Source organism: Cannabis sativa, chromosome 9, assembly GCF_029168945.1.
Source record: "Cannabis sativa cultivar Pink pepper isolate KNU-18-1 chromosome 9, ASM2916894v1, whole genome shotgun sequence".
Taxonomy (NCBI): Eukaryota; Viridiplantae; Streptophyta; class Magnoliopsida; order Rosales; family Cannabaceae; genus Cannabis; species Cannabis sativa.
In genome coordinates, this window is record NC_083609.1 from 5,641,731 (window position 1) to 5,663,509 (window position 21,779).

At 29.8% G+C, this 21,779-nt stretch overlaps 1 long non-coding RNA gene across 1 annotated transcript in view; it reads right to left on the reverse strand.

Moving 5' to 3' along the window:
• Nucleotides 1-21,779, reverse strand: part of LOC133030768 (uncharacterized) — an 85,149-nt gene that overhangs the window by 36,572 nt on the left and 26,798 nt on the right. The gene's annotated exons all lie outside the window — the stretch shown is intronic.

Sequence of the window (21,779 nt, forward strand, 5' to 3'; positions counted from 1 at the left end):
AAATGAAAGGAAATAAATATACATTAATTATTTTTAAATAAAAGTTGGGTTTTGAAAGTGTCACAAGATTGAAATGGCCTTGTAACTTTAATTTGAACAAGTATATTGTATTCTTAATAAACTAGGTCACAGCTCGTGGAAGCCGATGATGATGATGATGATGTTGTCACATTATTCCATGTGAACAAATAAATTAAACACTATTTTTATTTTTTTTAATTAATTAATTTATTTATTATTTATGGTAAAGAATGATAATTAAAAGGAAAAGTTGGGTTTTAATTTAAAATTAATGAAGACGAGTATGCGGCTTATGTTGCGGTCACGTCTTTGTCAAAAGAAACCAAACACTTTACACCACAACGCTACAACGTGTGATTATTACTTTCTTATGTTTGATTTAATTTTATGTAATTATAATTACAACCTCTATATATTTTCAGAATAATAATAGTAGGTGAGGTGTTTTCCCAATTTTGGAAAATAATAATTTTATATAAATATATATATATATATATATTATTTCTTTGAATAATTTATTGTGTTAAAATTTTAAATACTTTGTTATATTTCTTAGGAAAGAAACATGTTTTTGGGAGGGTGTTGTAGAAGTACATCACTAAAAGGTGTTGTAAAGTGGAATTGAACTCCCTTATTTATTAATGGTAAATAGCGGCGTAAGTACTCAAAATTTTATGTTTATAAGTGACATAAATTCAATGTTTATTTTTAGCAGTATAGCCGCATAAGTACCCAATGTTTGTAAAATTATAATTTTTTTAAATTTTTTTTTAATTTTATCAGTACAGACTCTGTTATTGTCTTAAACATATAAGACTTAAATTCTTGATTATTGGGTCTAAATAGAAATATGTAGTATCAATTACATCTAAATGTTCTTTTAATAAATTTAAAATAAAATTTGTACAGATAAAATTGGAAGAAAATTACAATTTTACGAATATTGAGTACTTATGCCGCTAAAAATAAATATTGAGTTTATGCCGCTTACCGACATAAAAAGTTTAGGTAGCTATTTACCCATTTATTAATGAATAATGATAATGGCTCATGTTTGGCTTTTGTTGGATACCAACAGGGCATCTTTTTCATAGTTCAACGGTTAGTTTTTATTGTTATGTCCGCCAAAACTATTTCAAATTCCATGTCTTTGTTTCTTTCTTGGGTTTTCTTTTGCTTGGAAGAGGGATTTGACCACAAAATTTGGAAAAAGCAAAACAAAAACCCAAACTTTGAGCTTTTCATATGTTTCTTACTTTTTAATTGCTTGGTTGTTTATTATGTCTACTCTCTCTACTAAAAAAAATCCCCACTTTGAGCTCAATATGAAATGAATATTTTCCTTTTCTTCTACCAAAGAAACAATAGAGAATGGTATGGACTTTTTTTTTTTTTTTTTTAAATCCCATTTTAGGACTATATTTTAAAATAGTTAAATAAATATTTAATAACTAATGCTATTTAGGTCCAAATTTAGTCAATAAATTTTAATAATATGACTATATTCTTCTAGAATAATAGCATCGAAAAAACTACCTAAATAAAACGCTCTAAAAGGAACGATGTATTAGAATTAATATTAATAGAGACATTAATCAAAATAAAATCTCTGATAAAAGATAGGATAATCTGGCCAAGTTACCAAACATGAATAATTTTGGCATACAAAATAAGCTCCAAAGAAGAATCAAGCTTATATGACTAATTGCTAATAGTTATATATAATTAAGTCATTAAATTTGTCCTAATAAAAAAATAATTAAATTTAAACTTAAAACTCACATAACAGTTTGGTTATTAATTAAATTTGAGTTCATAGTATTAAATTGTATAATTTTAAATTATAAAATATTAAATAAGTATTATTAAAAATATAGAGCATTATAAAAATAATATTATGAGTATGGGTCTAATATATGTATATATATTTTTTATTATTATTGCTTGAGAATGGTTGTGATGGTCCATGGAGATTGGAGAATAGTTTAGGGTTTGCACGATTTTTGGTTTGGTTTAAAATCAGCTTTCTTGTGGTTGTTGCCTATATGTGTGAAGGATTTCAACAAGTCCAAATCAGCTTACAAATAATATTCTCCCCAGCAATGACTTGTCATAATTTGAGGATGGAAGTAAGATAATGAGAATATAGCAGTTTTTTTTCTTTTAAATAACAATTACACAACTTATTATGGTAATTATCTCTAATTTCATTGATAATTCTAGTATTGTGAATAAGGGTTAGATTTTTTCACACTGTCCGAGAGGTGTGAGGATGATCTTACACGAAAAAATATAAATTTAAACACGACATGTACGATGTTATAAATTTAGCATAACACAAAAAATATAAATTTGATATGTGAGCATAAATAAACTAATCCGAAAATATAACACTTATGATGATAGTAAATATTCAAATTTTAATAATTATAAATATTTTTCATATAATTATTGTTGAAAAGTAATTAAAATATTAAAAATTAGGGATAATTACATAATGCATTATTTTTTGTAAATTTTTTACAGTTTTACATTTAAAGATTTTTTTAAAATTTTTACCGTGTTTTATAAAAATAACACAAAAATAACAAGAAAACTACATGAAAATAACATTCAAATAACAAAAAATAACATCCAAATATCAAAACATCAATAATTAAATAATATGAGTACAACATAAAATACATCAAAAGACCGTATTTTTAAGTAAATAAAATTATAAATATCGTAAAAATGTTTAAAATTCTGTACAACAATATTATAATTTTGTTGTTGTTGTTGTTTTTTTTTTTTTTTTTTTTTTATATATATTTGTGAAATAATTCCTAAAAATTAAACATATAGTTTAGTAGTTAGTTCATTAATGATAATAAAAATGTGAAATGTAGAGCACGAAGTTGATAATTTTACTAAATAAAGTTTTCTTTCCATAAATAAAAAAAATACATAATTTTACTAATTTTTAAAAATATCACATAGTTTATAAAGGGGAATTTGATTTTCTATACTTAAACATTTTCAAAATTTCTTTTTTGAACCAATACATTTTACACTATGAAAAATATGACTCTTTTTTCAAAACTCCAAAAATACCCCCTCTATCTACTTTGTCTCTCTCTCTCTCTCTCGGACCGAAAAAAAAAAAAAAAAAACATATGGTCCGATGGTCGGACCACATGGTCCGATGGGGTCCGACCAATCGGACCCATCGGACTATGTGGTCCGACCATCGGACCATGTCCATCTCTCTCTTCGTTTTCCTTAAAAAAAAAAAAAAAAAATATGGTCCGATGGTCGGACCACATGGTCCGATGGGTCCGATTGGTCGGACCCCATATGACCATGTGGTCCGACCATCGGACCATATTTTTTTCTTTTTTTTTTTTTTTTTCTGTTCGAGAGAGAGAGAGACGAAGAGAGTGAGAGGGGGCGGTACAGTGGGTGGGTGGTGGAGGTGAGCCGTGGTGGTGCATTTGAAGGTGGGGGCGGTGAAATGGTTTGAGCGTCGACGGCGTGGGTGGTCTGCCGTGGGTGTGTGGGTGCGGCATCGAGAGAAAGAGAGAAAGAAAGAAAGAGAGGCGAAAGAGAGAGAGAGGGCTGATGGTTTCAAATGGGGGGTATTGTGGGAATTAAGAAAATGTTATCCCATTTTAGCAATATTCCCCATTTTAAATTTAGGGAAAAAATTATTTCTTAATGTAAGCATAGAAATTCAAAAGGGCTATTTTTCCTAAGGACCTATCTCTCTCAGGGCCGGCCTATATATACGTTGTTGTTGGATTGAACGTATTTTTTTTTAGGTAAAAGTTTTATAAAAATATTAGATTTTGGGTAAAAGTTTACCATTTTACTATTAGATGAATTTTTTTTATAAAAATATTGTCTTTTTATAAAATAACTGTAAAATAACAAAATAGAAAATTTAAATTAGCAGTGGAACAACTAAAAAATAACCGTGAAAACTTAACACAATAAACAATATAAAATTACACAGTATTTTTGAAAAAAATACCGTATTTTGAAAAAAAAAAAAGAAAATTTACAATTAAACACGTTTTTCTCAATTTAATATCAATAATAACGTGGATATTTTAATTATTGAGAGCACTATTATTTTATACCGTTTTTTATTTTAAACAATTTCAAAAAGTTTGTTGGAGCATGCTAAAGTGATTGCTGACGTCATAGTCAGTTTTCAAGTCAAGCCTATCAAAGTGTGTAGTCATGATTTTTCAAATTTTGAATCATTATATTTTTTTTTTGAGAAAAAAAAGGTTTGTAAACCTCCTTTTATAATCTGCCTTATTCATCTACAAAAATCAGTATACATTGTATTTACTTTTTTTTTTTTTAAGTTCTTAACTATGGTTAAAGCTCGTTCTTCTCTTTCTCTATCTGTGTCGTCTAAGACAATAAATTTGAAGAAAAAAAATAAAAGAAATACTATCTGAGGGTAGTGATAGTGGAGCGTTCAATGTTTCGACAAAAAAGAAAGAAGAACAATAATGGATCTAAGAATGAAAAATGTGCGGATTGACTTTCGAAAAAGATAAAATAAGTGGTAGAAGAAGATGAAATTGTGTATGATATTGATGATTTAGAGATTGAAGTTCTAGGTAGTATTGTGGTATCTATAATTTTTTTAGTTTATTTTTGTTTATCTGGTTATTTAGATGGTTCGATAGTTTACAGTTTGCTATGAATTTAAATTTTTATTCATAGTTTATTTAAGATTTAGTATGGATTATTAAAATTTTTATCGGATTTTTAATTAATGATATTATATATATATGTTGCAAGTATTTTCTAGTTTATGATTTTTCAGTTTAAGTTTGGTTTGTATTATGTACTTGATTCGTATTTTGTGTGTATATAGTATACGGTAGGGTGTATTATTTATACTGATTTATTTTCTGTATACTGTATAAATTGAGGTATATTGTCTATATTTAATTATGATGTATACTTAGATTAGGTGTAGTAGTGTAATTTTTTTAAATGTGTATAGTAATAGTTTATAATGTATGTATATTGCAAGTATTTGTAATTTTTCAATTTAGATTTTTTTAGTTTTGGTTTGCATTATGTATTTAATTCGTATTTTGTGTGTATATAGTACACAATAATGTGTATTATTTATACTGATTTATTTTTTGTGAATATTGTATAAGTTAAGGTATATTGTGTTATGTGTATATTGATTTATGATGTATACAATAAAGTTTGATGTGTGTATTTATTACTTGAGGAAGCATATTAAGTATGACAAAAGTGTGAGAGTTGCTGGAAATACCACTGATTATTTTTTTGCAGCACATATATTTGATTTGTACAGTAAGTTTTGTGTAAATAATGAAAAATATTAAAATATTGTCCATATGGATAGCAAGGTAGCTGCATATATTACTGGGTTTGGTATATTGTACGATAAACCATGGTTGGTTTTAGATATTACATGTTCATGCCAGTAAATGTAATTGCTTTGGCACATTTCTGCATTTTTTTACATTAAGATGAGTTGTGTTAAGGTGTACAATTTTCTGAGGCGTAGAAATTTTACTGACAACATTAGTTTTGTAAATGCTTATACTGTTATTCTTCCCAGTTTATTCTGCATTTTTGTGTGTGTTGATTTATAATCAGATTTTTTTTTTTGTTTAAAATAGGAGTGAGTAGAGTGTTTATAGGGGTAAATATAAGCCATTTCTATTATTTCTCATTTTCATATTTTTAGTTTTTTTTTTCTTATTCTTCTCCATTTTTTTTGTTTTGCTTTTATTTTCTCAGAGTTCATGAGTATGAATTAGGGGTAAATATATATTGTTACCCAGGTTTACTATGTAAGACATGTTACAGTTACATACTTTGTATACAACTAGATTTGATGTCTTGACCTAAAAAAATACACTAATTAGTTTGTTATTTCATAGGCATACATGATAATAGGTTGTGTTTGAAACAAAAACATAAATTGTTGTTCCAATATAGGCGTAATCATTATGTTTGATTATAGTTTACTCTGTATTGAAAAAAAAAATATCGTTCCAACAAACAGAAATTAGTATGTTTATTGACATATATAATGGTAGGCTATATGAAATAAAATGAATTGTTGTTCCAATATACAAAAAGAAAAATAAAAATTTATTTCAATATTCCAAAATAAACTAATAGATTTATTAGTATATACGATGATAGGCTATACGAAAAGACTGTTATGTAAACAAATAATGAAATTTTGTTTCAATATGCCAAAATAAACTAATAAGTTTATTTGGGATATTTGTCAAATAAACTTATGAGCAATGCATTTCATGTGAGCAAGACATTTTATCATATTCAAATCTTTGACAAGTGCATAGATTGGTATTCATGTTTACACATGTTACAATCATGTATTTTGTATACAAACAGATATGATGTCTCGAACTAAAAAAATAGACTAATTAGTTAGTTATTTTATAGGCACACATTGTGTTTGAAATAAAAAATAAATTGTTGTTCCAATATATGTAAAATATAATAGGTTTATTGGCATATGTTTGATTGTAGTTTTTGAAAAAAAATAAAATGTTGTTCCAACAAATAGAATCTAGTAAGTTTTTTGATATATATAATGGAAGGCTATATGAAATGAAATAAATTGTTATTCCAATATACGAAAAGAAAAATGAAAATTTGTTTCAATATGCTAAAATAAACTAATAGATTTATTAACATATACGATGATAGGCTACACGAAAAGGCTACTATGTAAACAGATAATAAAAATTTGTTTCAATATGTCAAAATAAAACAATATGTTTATTTGACATATATGACTATAGGCGTGTATGCCAAATAAACTTATGAGCAAGTCATTTCATGTGAGCAAGGAATTTCATCATATTTAAAATTTTGACAAGTGCATATATTGTTATCATAGTTTACTATACAAGACATGTTACAGTTATGTACTTTGTATACAACCGGATTCGATGTCTCAACCTGAAAAAAATAGACTAATTAGTTTATTATTTTATAGGCACACATTTTGTTTGAAATAAAAAATGAATTATTGTTCCAATATACACGAAAAACAGACTAATAGGTTTCTTGACGTACATCATTATGTTTTATTATAGTTTACTCTGTATTGAAAATAATAAAATGTTGTTCCAATAACTAGTAGGTTTATTAACATATATAATGGTAGACTATATAAAATTAGATGAATTGTTGTTCTAATATACAAAAAGAAAAATGAAATTTATTTTGATATGCCAAAATAAACTATAGATATTAGCATAACTAATAGTATATTTTCTGTAACAATTACTTTGTATGATCTATGTTTCTTTTGTATGTCACTTTTGTAAACTAATATCATAAATATATTCAATATGCTATTTGTGAATGATGTTTTTTTTTTTTCTGTTAATGGAGATTTTTTTGGTGAGAATAAATTTAATTTGTAATTTAATTTTCTATGGTCCCAGACAAGTAAACGTTTTTATTTGGTTTTAATTACACATATTATTCAAGAATCCAATCCCATAATTAATGGAAGAAAATGATACATTTATGGAACAAAATAGCCAGTTTTCTTTTTTGATTGGTCGGTAAGTGATATTTTTGATAATAAGGTATAGTTGCTGAGTTGTCACGTTATTAGAAGGGGTAAGTTGGAAAATACCCCTTTTATTAATCCATTAATCAAATTTACCTCTAATTTTATATTTATTTGAAACATACCTCTTTTTATATGTATTGTGCCCAAAATACCCTGACATAAGAGAGTCACATGGAGAGTATCTTGAAGTGACAGGAGTAAAATTGGTAGAATGTTTAAAAAAAGAGGTAAAAATGATAGATTTTAAAAAAGAGGGTAAAAATAAAAGAAGACAATATAAAAAGGGTATAGAGTGTAATTTATATATAATTACTCAACGTGATTTATGTCATTAATATGTGTTTTACGTATATAAATAAAAATTTCCCAAAAAAAAATCCATCCCACAGTGAAAAGAAATTAAAAATTTTAGTAGTAGTGTAAAATTTCCTTATAACTTATGCCCTTAAAGTTACAAATCTAAGGGCCAGCAACACTAGACTAATTAAGATGTGGTTGGGTTGACAGTTTTTTCATTTTTACGTAAAAACAATTATCAAATATGTAACATGTTCACATCCTGTTCTAATGCCACCCTCGTGCTTTCATATAAATACTTAAAAGTTAAAACAACCAGTAATAAAAAAAAAAAAAAAAAAAGAGAGTCAAAACAGCTAAAAATATACAATTTTAATTTTGGTGAAAATTTTCTATCTAAAAAAAGAGTTTGGTGAAAAATATTATGGGATTATTTCACAAATACACAAAAATAACAAAAAAATTACAAAAATATAGTTTTACGGAATTTTAAATATTTTTACGACTTTTTTAATTTTATTTACAGAATATATAGTATTTTTATGTTGTATTCTTGTTAACTTGTTGTTAATTTTTGGTTATTTATATGTTATTTTTTGTTGTTGTTTTGATGTTATTTATATGTTATTTTGATGTTATTTTTATATAATTTTCTTGTTTTTTTTATGAAAAACCGTAAAAATATAAAAAAATTTCTTTAAACGTAAAAATATATTTTTTTTACAAAAAAAATAGTGCCTTATGTAATTATTCCAAATATTATTTCCACTATTTCATGAAATTAAGAGTAAATTTTATTTAGAATAAAGGTGAACTAATATTTCACAACAACGAAGCATATGGCTTATGTTATTAGTCCAAATATTATAAAGGCCCACGGAAGAGAAGCCCATTATCCAACTTAGGACTTATTAGTGGGCTTGAGCGTTTCATGACCCAACTCAAAAAGCTCACGAAATAAATAGGAGAGAAATCACTTCGCTACACCAAGAAAGAACTTGCTTAAAATTGCAAAATCTCAAAGTTCTTACAATTTCTTTTTTGTGTTCTTTAAATTGTTAGTGCCCATAAACGATTATTTCAACAATTATATATTTTTTTTAACCTCTACAAAAATAACCCATCTTTCTTTGCTTGTTGAGTTGGTTATGAAATATCTTACTTGTTTGTTACTCTTTGCTGCTCGTGGTTCGAACTTCAGCTATTAAAAGCAAATCCTTAAAGATAGTCAGTCTTTACTTTGCTAATGATTTGATTCTGTTTTGTAAGGGGACAGTTAAGTAAATTTAGGTAATCCAGGATTCTTATGATGAAGGTCAATTCCCTCTCAAATATCTCAGTGTGACAATGAGGTCAACAAAGTGGAAAGCAGTGAATTGTAATCATTTTATTAGAAAGATTCAATTGAAGCTTCACAGCTGGGCAAGTAGGCACCTCTCGTTTGCAGGTAGAATGCAATTGATTCAATCGGTGTTACTGGGCATTCGATGTTATTGGATGAGTATCTTTATGCTTCCAAAGAAAGTAGTCAAGGAGGTTGATAAACTCTGCAGAGACTTTTTGTGGAGTGTGAAAGGTGACTCTAGTAAGATGCATCTTGCTTTTTGGGATCTTGTTTGCAAACCTAAGAATTATGGAGGGTTGGGTTTTCGGGAAGGAACCAAGTGGAACAAAGCTTCAATTGCTAGATACGTTTGGGCTATTTCAACAAAACAAGATGTTAAGAGGGTTAAATGGATCAATGTTATCTATTTAAAAAATCAAGATTTTTGGGTGGTTGATAAAAAAGGTGATGTGAGTTGGTACTGGCGCAAACTTCTTAATCTTAGGAGTGTTTTCACTTGAGACACAATTATGGATGCTTGAAAAGGGGAAAGATTTAGGGTCAGTAAGCTTTACAACTCTTTTGTTACCCCTATGCCAAAGTTGATAATTATAAATGATTTGGGGTAGATTATCCATACCAAAACATAGATTTATTCTCTGGTAAGCCTCTCATAATAACTTATAAACCAAAGAATAGATCACCTGTTGGCAAGAGGTATTACCATGAATTCTACTAGCTACCCAGTTTGTGAGGTTGGTGTTGACTGTCATAATCATCTTTTCTTTGATTGTTCTTTTTCCAAGCATCTCATGTGTGCTATCCATTCTTGGCTTGGCCATGCTATTTGGCCCGAGTCTTACCCGAATTAGCTTTTGTGGTTGAATGTTAATCGTGATTGCAATCTGCTTCATAGGGTTGTTGCGACTACTTGTGCGGTAGTAATTTATTTTATTTGGTGGAATCGTAATGCTTGTATCTTTGAGCAAAAGGTTTTCTTAGTTTCTCATGTGAATAATTTGATTAGAGTCACACTTAAAGCTAGATTACTACTTGTTAATAGGAGGAATCTCTCTAAGAGGAACTAACAAATTTTTTATTTTGTTTATAATATGTAAGTAAGTTTGTCTTTTGTTATTTTTTGGGTGCTGGTTTTTGTATCATTTACTCTGTTTTAATTAATAAAAATTTCTACTTCAATCAAAAAGATATATAGTTAATGTTCTAGTATCTAGATCCTTCACCATTTAAATATACACTAAGCAAACAATATATATATACTTGTAGGAAATTTAGTACTGATACATAAGAATTAATTTTTGTAATTCTAGCTTCAAAATCACATTTAAACAAATAAATGTTAAATTAAAATTTACAAATCAAGAACTAAAATTAGCAAACACATATTAAACCAAAAAGATAAACACAGATAAATCTAAATAGCTTCCAAACACAACAACACACGAGAATTATACTAATCCTAAGTTTAATGTGAACTTGGTCATACTCCAGTTTGAAAGTACTGTCACCAATCTTTATTGATAATGAGAATTAGATATATCAATCTCAAGAGCTACAAGGAAATAATCACAGTAAGCCATCTATGGTGTAATCTCTCAACACTCATTAACTCACTAACCCGAGCCAACATAATCAATAATATTACTCAATACAATTTCCCAATCCCAGCTCTCTCTCATATATCTCTCTCAATTTCTCACTCTAACTTCTCTCTCTTTTTCTCTCTCTATCTCTCTCTCTCTCTCTCTCTCTCTCTCTCTCTCTCTCTCTCTCTCTCTCTCTCTCTCTCTCTCTCTCTCTCTCTCTCTCTCTCTCTCTCTCTCTCTCTCTATTGTGTTGTGTCTTCTTATTTTTGCTCTCTTTAAAATGAGAGGAGTAGTCCTCATTATATAGACCAAAAGACCCAAAATACTTGTAGTCATATTTGACTGTTAAGTTAGTTAATGAACAACTAACTAACTAACCGAATCTTGATGGGGGGTTTAAGAAATAATACCACAAATTTCGCCTTATTCCTTCAAGCCCCAACAAGCTAAGCATATTTGTTTAATGGAGGTGGTAATACTTTCATGTGTAGCAACTTAGCAACTAAGGTGGAGTAAGTCCAATCAAAGCTTGAACTTACTAATAGGTAATACCTTATTGCCAATCAGTCTGGTTCTCTTCTTACTTCACTTTCTCCAACTCAATTACTTCTTCTTCTATCTTTTTTCTTATCCAAAACTACCGAATATCAATGTGTTTTGTCTTGTCGTGATAAACTGGATTCTTTTACAATTGAATCGACGATTGGATGTTAGAATATACCATTGCCTTTCCAACTAAAAGCATCAACTCTTTCAAAATTCCTTGTAGCCATATTGCTTCTTTGAATGCCTCAGTGGTTGCTATGAATTCTGCCTCTGTAGTTGAAAGTGTTACTACGGATTGGAGCTGTGATTTCCAACTAATACAATCTCCATTAGTTTGGAACATATAAGAGGTAGTAGATCTCCTAGTATCCTTGCTTGATGCATAATCACCATCCACATATCCTTTCAATGTTACTCTCTAAAAACTCTCTTGTAAGTCAATCCAATATCCGATGTCCCTCTCAAATATCTTAGCAGACATTTGAGTACCCTCTAATGGTTTATCCCAAGATTTGACATGAACCTACTCAATATGCTTAAAGCATGAGCAATGTCAGGTCTTGTGCTAACCATGACATACATGTGACACCACAAAGCCATTGCATATCATCTCTTCTTTCTCTTTTGTTGTCACAGGACTTTCTTCCTTGGTTAATACAAATTATCCTCCAAGAGGTACTGAAGTGCTAGAATCTTACATCTTGAACTTTATTGATCTTCTCAATGTAGTTCTTTTGCTTTAGATGCATGACTCCATCACTCTTGAATTTATGAACTTCTAAACTAAGTATCTTCTTTACTTCTCCTAATTCTTTTATGTCAAATTTTTCCTTGAGTTTATTCTTAATTCCTTTGATTACTGCCTTGTCTTTGCCAATTATTAACATAACATCTATAGAGAGTAGAAGATACACAACTGTTGGCTCTTTTAGGTGCTTGAAATACAAATAGTTAACAAACTTGGACCTTATGAAACCAATCTCCTGAACATAGGTGTCAAATCTTTTGTTCCATTGTCGGGGAGATTGCTTAAGGCCATATAAGAATTTTTTAACTTACAAACCATTTCTTTTCCATCAATTTTCACCTAAAATCCAAGTGGTTGCTCCATGTATATCTCTTCTTCTAGATAGCCATTTAGAAACGCAGTTTTGACATCAAGCTACTCTATTTCTAAACCTTGTTGAGTTGCCATTGACAACATAAGTCTAATGGTCTTACACTTCACTACAGGTGAGAACACCTCGTAATAATCTATCCCTTCTACTTGAGTAAAACCTTTGACAATTAATCTTGCCTTAAATCTTACTGGCTCATCTTCTGTCACACTCTCTTTAATCTTTAGAATCCATTTGCATGAGATCACCTTCTTGTCCTCAGGTCTTGGAACCAAGACTCATGTTTTGTTCTTTCTAAGTGAGCTTAATTCATCATCCACATCCCGAGACTATTCCTTCTTGTACTTTCCATTTAAAGTCTCTTCTATGCTCAATAATTGTGTATGTTGAAAAAATCTATTATATTTGTACACATTAAAAATGAGTGTATCAATACATCCTTTCATCCTTTTAATATTTAAATAGTTTTAATTTTAATTTATTTTATTTTTATATGATAGTACTCATTGTAGTTACATAAACGAATTTTTAAATTTTTTTAATCTCAAATTTAAACAATATGTAGGATACATACTTCTTTTAAATTATATGCATGTGAACTTTTATATTCTACTTTCGCTATTGTAAATTATTTTAACTTTTATAAAACTTATAAAATGTCTTAAATATCTATCCCATTGATATTATTATTTATTAAAAATTAAAAACTAAAATAATTGGAATATTAAAATACAAAAGAAGTAGATAGATTTATCTCTATATTTGGAATGCACTGCACCGTAATGTATATATTCTATTTTTTTTGAAGGAATTGAAGTATATATTATTGTATTGTATCTTTATATATATATATATTTTTTTTTTGAAATGAAGTATATATTATTGTATTAATTGTATATATATAATGCATTTTGGCCACCATGGTTATGGCCTTGTCCGATTTATGGGTTTGGGTCCACAGCCTTGTTTGGTTGTAGGGCTACACATTATGATTCTTTAAAGCAATATTATCTTTCAAAGTTGTATTATATAAGCTCAATGATAAATAGTTAAAGGCACCAATACATTTTCAATTGGTGTCAATCTCTTTCTGTTGTCATATAACAAAAAGTTGGTCATCGATTCATTCAGACTTTATTTGTTATCACTATATTCAAGTCATAAAGTCATAATTCATTTCTAAATATATATTATAACATATATAATAATGAGTTAAGAGTTAAACGTCAAGAAACAAGCAAAGGGAGTTTAAGTGAGGCATCAAGTAGAAGTAGTTGTATCAACATGTCTGACCGACCAAGAGGAGTTTATAAGACGGCCAGGATGAGCTTATATGACCGACCAGGGTTTAAGCACAAACTGGCCTGCCAAAAGGTGACTTTCAGACCAAGGGAAGGTCCGTTCGACCAAGGAAGCTTGACCTCTGCAAGAAAAAAGTGTACAAAGGCTGACCTCCACCTCCAAAAGATGGCTTCCACTTGCCAAAGCTAGCAGGAGCATGACCTAAAAGATCCTAACAGGCACATGGCCGACCAGACCCTGACAGGAGCATGGCTGACCAAACCTCAACCTGCAGACCTTGTATGGCCGGCCAGCCTGCATCCTGCAGGTGCATGGCCGACCAAATTTTCCCTTGCAGGACATTGATGCGCAACCTTCATCCGTGGACAGCAAGTCAAGCTGCGAGTTGGGCCTTGACAGTCCACTAAGATGCTACAAAAATATCAGCAACTTTTCTATTTTCAAAGGGTAGCCATTTATATTTATTAATTAAATATGTAAATAATAGCTTTATTTGATCTATTCCTAAAGAAATTACACATATAAGCTCTACTATATAAAGAACATTAACCTAATCTAATCCTCTCTTCTCTCTTTACTACACGCCCAAAGGTCTCTCTAACTCTATTTCTCTCTCTCTCTCTCTCTCTCTCTCTCTCTCTCTCTCTCTCTCTCTCTCTCTCTCTCTCTCTCTCTCTCTCTCTCTCTCTCATTAGAAATCTTCTTACTAATTCATACATTGTAATATTAAGAGAGCTACTTCAGATTCCATCACTATAGTGATCTGAGTAGTATTATCTTTCGGTATCAATACAACCAAAAGGGGAGTAGGTCATTACCCGGTAACTAAGATGATCGAAACTCTATAAAATCTTATATTTATTTACTTTATTATTCTTATTGTATAACACATGGCAAGCATCAGCATTAAATACAACTTCGCTATCGGTTAGCCAATTTCTGAGGTCATCACATACAATGAAAAACCAATTAAAGCCATCAGATGTATATTTCTCATACGGGTGCTCATAAAATATTCAATACAATCTAATATGAAAAGTGCAGATTCTCACATTTGTGTGGGTTGAAATGGATTGGAAAATTTAAAATTTGCACTTCGGATTGAATGTTAATTTACATATAAAAGTAATCAATCTAATACAATTTACACTTTTTTGTATATTTAAAAAGTTGTAAATATATAATTAATATTGTTGTTCGTATTTTCTCCTAATAATCACGAGACGTGGATCCCAACAAGGGAAATAAGCCCATAAAAGAGAATTAGACCCACTCCCAATCTGATAACGAAACAAAATGTCACTTCTCCCATACCTTAAGAAGAAAGACTCAGGATCATAATATCAAGTTGATCATGGGAAGATTGTTTAATGAGGTCAGGATCATCCACAATTGATTCTTGATCGAAAAGCTAACTATTTAGGAATTAAATTATCAATTAGCTAGGAACGTCAAGGTAGTCGGCTCCTTATTTTCGTCCCGGATTCAGGTCCGAGATTCATAACAAAAAACTACTTCTGAGTTAGTCAACTCTCCTCATGGTTGTTTGGGAACTAAAATATATTTCCAGGAACAAACTACTCCCTCGAAACTCATAAACCGTTCGGGCATGTTTCCAGAATAGTCCAGACATGTTTCCTACGTGTCACTATTATGACACAATCCCCCGAACTTTGACATGTACTAAATCATGCTTCTTGAACTTTTTTGACCGTTAAAAATTCCCCCTGAACTATTAAGATTATTAGATTTAAGGACTTTTATCTAATTTCATTCAATTTTACTATTTCAGTAATTGTTTATGTACTAAAGTAACCATGCTCCCCAGACTTTGATATTTACCAAATCATGCCCCTCAAACTTTGATATGTATTAAATCATGTCCCCTGAACTTTCATCCATGTTAGAATTTTTTTACTAAAATTAGACAAAAGTCCTTAAATCTAATAATCTCAATAGTTCAGTAGAAATTTTTAACGGTCGAAAATGTTTAGGAGTATAATTTAATACATGTCAAAGTTCGAGAAAAAAATTCTAATTAGCCTAAACGAAATGGTGGCTCACGTTCCAGTCACTATTTAATAAGTACAATGTGCATCACCTACACTTTGTTTTTGGGTCTTAAGCTTCAGGCCTAAAATAAATTCAGTTATAACAATGTCCCCCATCAGTGGGCCAAAAATACTATATTATCAACAGGTCTAGGTTAACCTGACCTGTATTGTACAATGTCCTATAAATAGAACTTCATCACCTCTAATATGCAAGGGGTTCACAAGTTAGAATTTATAGAGCAAAAATTTTTTGCTCTGCCAAAATAGTGTAAAACACTATTGTTATCATTATCTAATATATGTTAGAAAAATTAATAATAAACCCAAGATCTATTTGTATATAACATAGAACACAATAATAATATATAATGATTAGGTATGCGTACCTGATTGATCCATATCAATTATCTCAATTCGATCCACGACAATTACTTCAATTCGATAGTGCAATACTATCAACTAAGTCTTCCTCCCTAGATCTCTAAATCAGAAGCAGTTTATTTATCTGATTATCAAAAGGTATACAATTGTGATGAGACAATATGTATTTATAGAGTTAGGGAGGGGACTTAGCTACATAACCCTAGTTGGACTGGGCCTGCTCATCAAAGGCTTCAGTTAACTAAAAAGCCCACACTTTTATTTCACCTAGACTTTACACACAGATGCTAAGCCCATTAACAATTGATCACCAACAATATGGGCTAACGCAACAAAGAACTATCCAATCAACCCAAGTTTTAATAAAACCAATAAAAGTTAATGTAAGCCCAAATAAAAAGTCTAACATTCTCCCACTTGGGCTACATTAATTTTAATACATATATATTATATATCAAAATAATTTTGTTTGAAAACGACTCATGGGTTGAACAACAGGAAAACATTTGTGACCACTTTAAAAATGATAGTTCTCTGATAGCATCTCAATATACCGGTCCAATTTAACATTTGATAATGAACTATGACAGTCATATTGTTTTTAACTCAACAAAAGACATTCATAATCACAAATACCAAAGTATTAAATCGACATGGTCAATAAGTCTAGTAGTGTGGTAAGGAATTATGTTCAACATGTGATCAATTTAAAATAACATAATATCCTTATCAGCCCTCAATTTCACTGATACCGTGATGCTTAATAAATAAACTAGTGAAATTAAACATACACAACTTAATAAATAAGTCAGTGTCACTAAATTTGCTTAAAAATTAAGCCAACAAAATATCATTGTCATTAAGCAAATATACTTAAAATACAATGATCACAACAAGATATGAACTACATGCTTTCAATTCAATCATTCTCGAGAATATAACAAAACATAATTGAAAGCATAAACATCCAATAATAAAAATTATTGGCCCACAAAGTTGTTCATAACATCAACAAGTAAATTACATATAAATGTAATCTCAAAAGATAAAATAAGAAACTCCCACTAACCCAAAGGAACAAAAGATTATAAAATGCTCATATCAAAAACATGTTTATCAAAAAATATGGCACTTAATCCTTTGGTTAGAGGATCTGCAAACATCAACTTGGTCTTTCAATATTCTATCACAATGTCTCCTCTCTTGACCAAGTCTCTGATAGTGAGATACTTTATTTCTATAAGTTTGGAAGCACTACTAATTTCATTATTCTTTGAAAAGAAAACAACAATACTATTATCACAATAGATTAGTATAGGAGAGGAAATAGAATCAATTAGTCGTATCTCTACAATCAAATTATTTAACTATAAAGCTTGCAAATATGCCTCATAACATACGACAAACTCAACATATATAGTAGGTGATGTGATTAAAGTCTATTTAACACTTTTTCAAGAAATAGCAGCACCAACAAAAGTGAAAATATAGCCAGAAGTTGACTTTAAATAATCTACATAACCACCAAAATCTGAATATGAATAACCAACAACTTAAAGATTGTTGACATGCTTATACACAAGCATAAAACTCTTCGTTCTATGCAAATATCTCAAAACTTTATTGGCTGCAACCCAATGATCATGGCCAGTGTCAGATAAATATCTCCTAAGAACATCGACCATGAAAACAATATCAGGTCTAGTGCAAACCTAAGCATACATCAAACTCCCTACTGCACTTACATATGGGATATTCTTCATTGCTTCTCTTTTTAAGTCGTTCTTGGGACAATGTTGCTTAGTAAATTTGTCCCTTTCAGAATACGATTAAGCACACGATTAATATAAGCTTCTTAAGGTAAGCCAAGAACTTTTTGATTTCTATCACGATGGATCTCAATCCCCAAAACATAAGATGCCTCTCCAAGATCTTTCATATCAAAATTGGTACACAGAAAACTTTTGGTCTCATTTAGTAATGACAAATCACTGCTGGCAAGTAAAATATCGTCTACATAAAGAACAAGAAAAAAATATGATGACTCCCACAGATCTTCATATAAATACAATAGTCAAACTTGTTCTCGATGAAATCCAACAATGTCACAACCTTATCAAACTTCAAGTACCACTGGTGAGATGCCTGTTTGAGACCATAAATGAATCATTTCAATTTGCAAAACAAATTGTCATTTCTATTTTCCTTGAAGCCTTCAGATTGAGACATAAAAAATTTGCTCACTCAATTCTCCATTCAGAACAACAGTTTTAACAATCATTTGATGCAACTCTGAATCAAAATACACAACTAAATCCATAATAATTCTGAATGAATCTTTAGTGAAAATAAGTGAGAAAGTTTTAGTGTAATCAATACACTCTTTGAGTAAAGTCTTTTGTCACTAAACGTGCTTTAAACCTTTCAATCTGTCCCTTTTTATCCCTTTAGAAGAATGTGGACAATTAGGTGCTTCACTATAAGTGAGAGGTTCCACAAAATGACCAATTGATCACATTCACCTTCTCCAAGGTAAACAAAATTATCATCACACCTTATTGACATATTTTGTCTTTGAGATCTCCATATAGGAGGTACTTCTGGAATAACCTCTATTTGTTGATCATCATTTTGAATGACATATTCCACAATTGGAAATCTCCGATAACAGGACCCTCATCAACAACAAAACCTTCTTCAATAATAGGTTCCTCTTCAATTATAGGACCCTCGCCATCTTAGATATTAAGAGCAATATATTCATCAGCAATGGGAGCATTATCAACTAGAGTAAGAATAAGACTGTTATTATTATCATCTCTTGAAAAGACATAGGAATAAAAATTCCTTTAGATGACTCCCCGTTTCAAGAGACGTTGAAGAAATATTTTCAGCAACATTAAATTCCAAAAAAAAAAAATTAGCAGTCTGAGACTCAACAATTCGTGTGTCACGAGTAGGACAGCAAAAGCGATAGCCTTTTAAGTGCATTGGATAACCAATGAAATAACAGTGAACTGTTCTCAGATATAATTTTTTTCAAATTAGAATCATAAATCCTTATTTTGGCTGGACAACCCCATACACGAAGATGATTAAGACTAGGCTTCCTCCCAGTCCACAACTCAAAAGGGTTTTGGGAACAGATTTACTTAGAACACAATTTAAAAAATAAGTTGCAGTCATAAGTGCTTCACCCCATAAAAACTCTGAAAGATTTGATCTACTCATCAAGCATCTAAACATATCCATGAGAGTGCAATTTTTCCTTTCAAAAACGTCATTTTGCTCAAGTGAACCTGACATAGTGTATTGAGAAACTACACAATTTTCTAAAAAATATTCAGCAAAAGGCCTCATGTGTAGTCCAAATTCTGTATAACGACCATAATATTCTCTTCCACGATCAGAATGAACAACTTTGATGACTCCTTCTAATTGTTTCTCAAGAATATTTCAAAAGATTTTGACTTTATCAAGAGCGTTAGATTTTCTTGAATCAAGTAGATAAAGCCATAACGAGGAAAATCATTGATAAAAGTTATAAAATACTTGTTTTTGCACAACGTGGTGGAATAAGGTCTACTGATGTCAGTGTCGATAATCTCTTATAAAGAGTGACTACAGTTAGCAGTCTGCTTTCTTATTTTAGTCAATTTTCCACAAGTACAATCAACACAAGTATCCCAACCAGAAACATCAACAGGATGAAGAATTTTAGCTGGAAGTAGTCGATCATTTTTTTCTTTAGAAATATGACCCTATATATCGTGCCATAATAATAAGGATGTTATCTTAATATAAGATTTCTTACCCACAATATTCACAGCATTGAAAAAAAAATCTAAGGAAGTCAATGATAATTTGAAAAGAATATCAGAGTAAAAACAATTTCCAATTATTCAGATTCAAACATAATGTCAACACTTTAATTGGCAAAACGAAAAGAAAATTATTGTTTAACTAAAAGCGGAAGCGAAACTGAATTACTTTAAAAGTAGGAATCAAGAAAGCACTATTCAAAACAATTTGAACACTAAACTGTAATTCAAAAAGTAATGTGCCAATATAAAGTCAACTCCAATATACGTTTCCACTGTAAGCATTTGACTCCCTTTAATTTATCTTCTTGAGATCCCTTAGCCCCTGACTGTGCTTGTTTCTTTTTATATTTTCTTTATCCTTTGTGGGGCTTGAGGTGAGAAACATAGTGAGCAGATTCATTCTTCTCCCTTTTAAGCTTGCTTTCTTTAGCTACACACTGAGAAATTAGGTCGCTGATAGTCCATGTTTTATTGTAAGTGTTGTAGGATATCTTGATAAGGCTGAAAGAGGCAGGGAGTGCATGAAGAGCTCGATGAATAATGAAAGAGTCAGGAAGAGGAATATTATGATCTTTCAACTTGGACTGAACATTAATAATTTCAGAATAAAATCTCGCACTCCTTTTAATTCATCATACTTAATGGTTGTCATTTCATCCATAAGATGTCCAACTTCAACGTTTTCACTAGTGTCATATAGTTTTTTCTACAGCATTGAAAAACTCTTTTGCATTTGAGGTGTTTGGCAAAGCATTAAATGAATGTTATGGAATTGAACTTTCATAGCAATGAGACTAAGATGATTTGAATTTTTCCATTGTGCATAAAAAAATTTTGGGCAACAATTCTGATATTAGTATAAGATCAACAGATTTTTCTTCTCGAAGGCATAAGTCCAATTTATTATGTCTAAAGTAATTTTCACATCTCGTTTCCATGCCTTAAAGTTGGAAGCATTCAGAATTTTATTGTTGTTCTCAGAAAGGAGACCGAAAAATCTAAAAGTTAAAACTTGATCAAGCTATATGAGCCAAGCAATTAGAAAATATTGTAGAGTCAACTGGTCATTATAAACTCCCCTTTGGGGTGAGAATATAACACACACATGATCTACCTTCATGAAGTTAACAATAAAGAAAAAATACATATCAATTAAGAATTTATTACCTTTGGGCAAATAAATTTCTTAAATAATATATATTAATTCAAGCCAAAAATAATAATAAATATATATATTTAAATTATTACCTTTGGGCAAATAATTAAAATATACACATTTAATATTAACTCACTTCATGGAATGTGACTAATATATATAACTACTACCTTTGGGCAAGTAATTACACATATAGCCAACCAAAATAAATATTTTCTACAACATATGAAATTTGGTGATAAAATTATTATTAAAAAAATTAATAATTTTCAACCAAATTTCCAAAAAGTTATATATTAATTGCTTGTAATATATTGATAATAAAAAAATAAAGTGTCCACCATAACACATTATTTTTACATCAAACACTCAAGTTTTACAAATTTTAGAACAACAAATAATGGAAAGATGTGAAAGAAAAAATATTGGTAGATATTACATAGTCCAGATAAATCAAATAAGAGAGTGACTATGTCAAATAGAACGAGAAGAAACTCAAAAATTTTCTATGAATTACGGATTTCGAAAAATCATCAA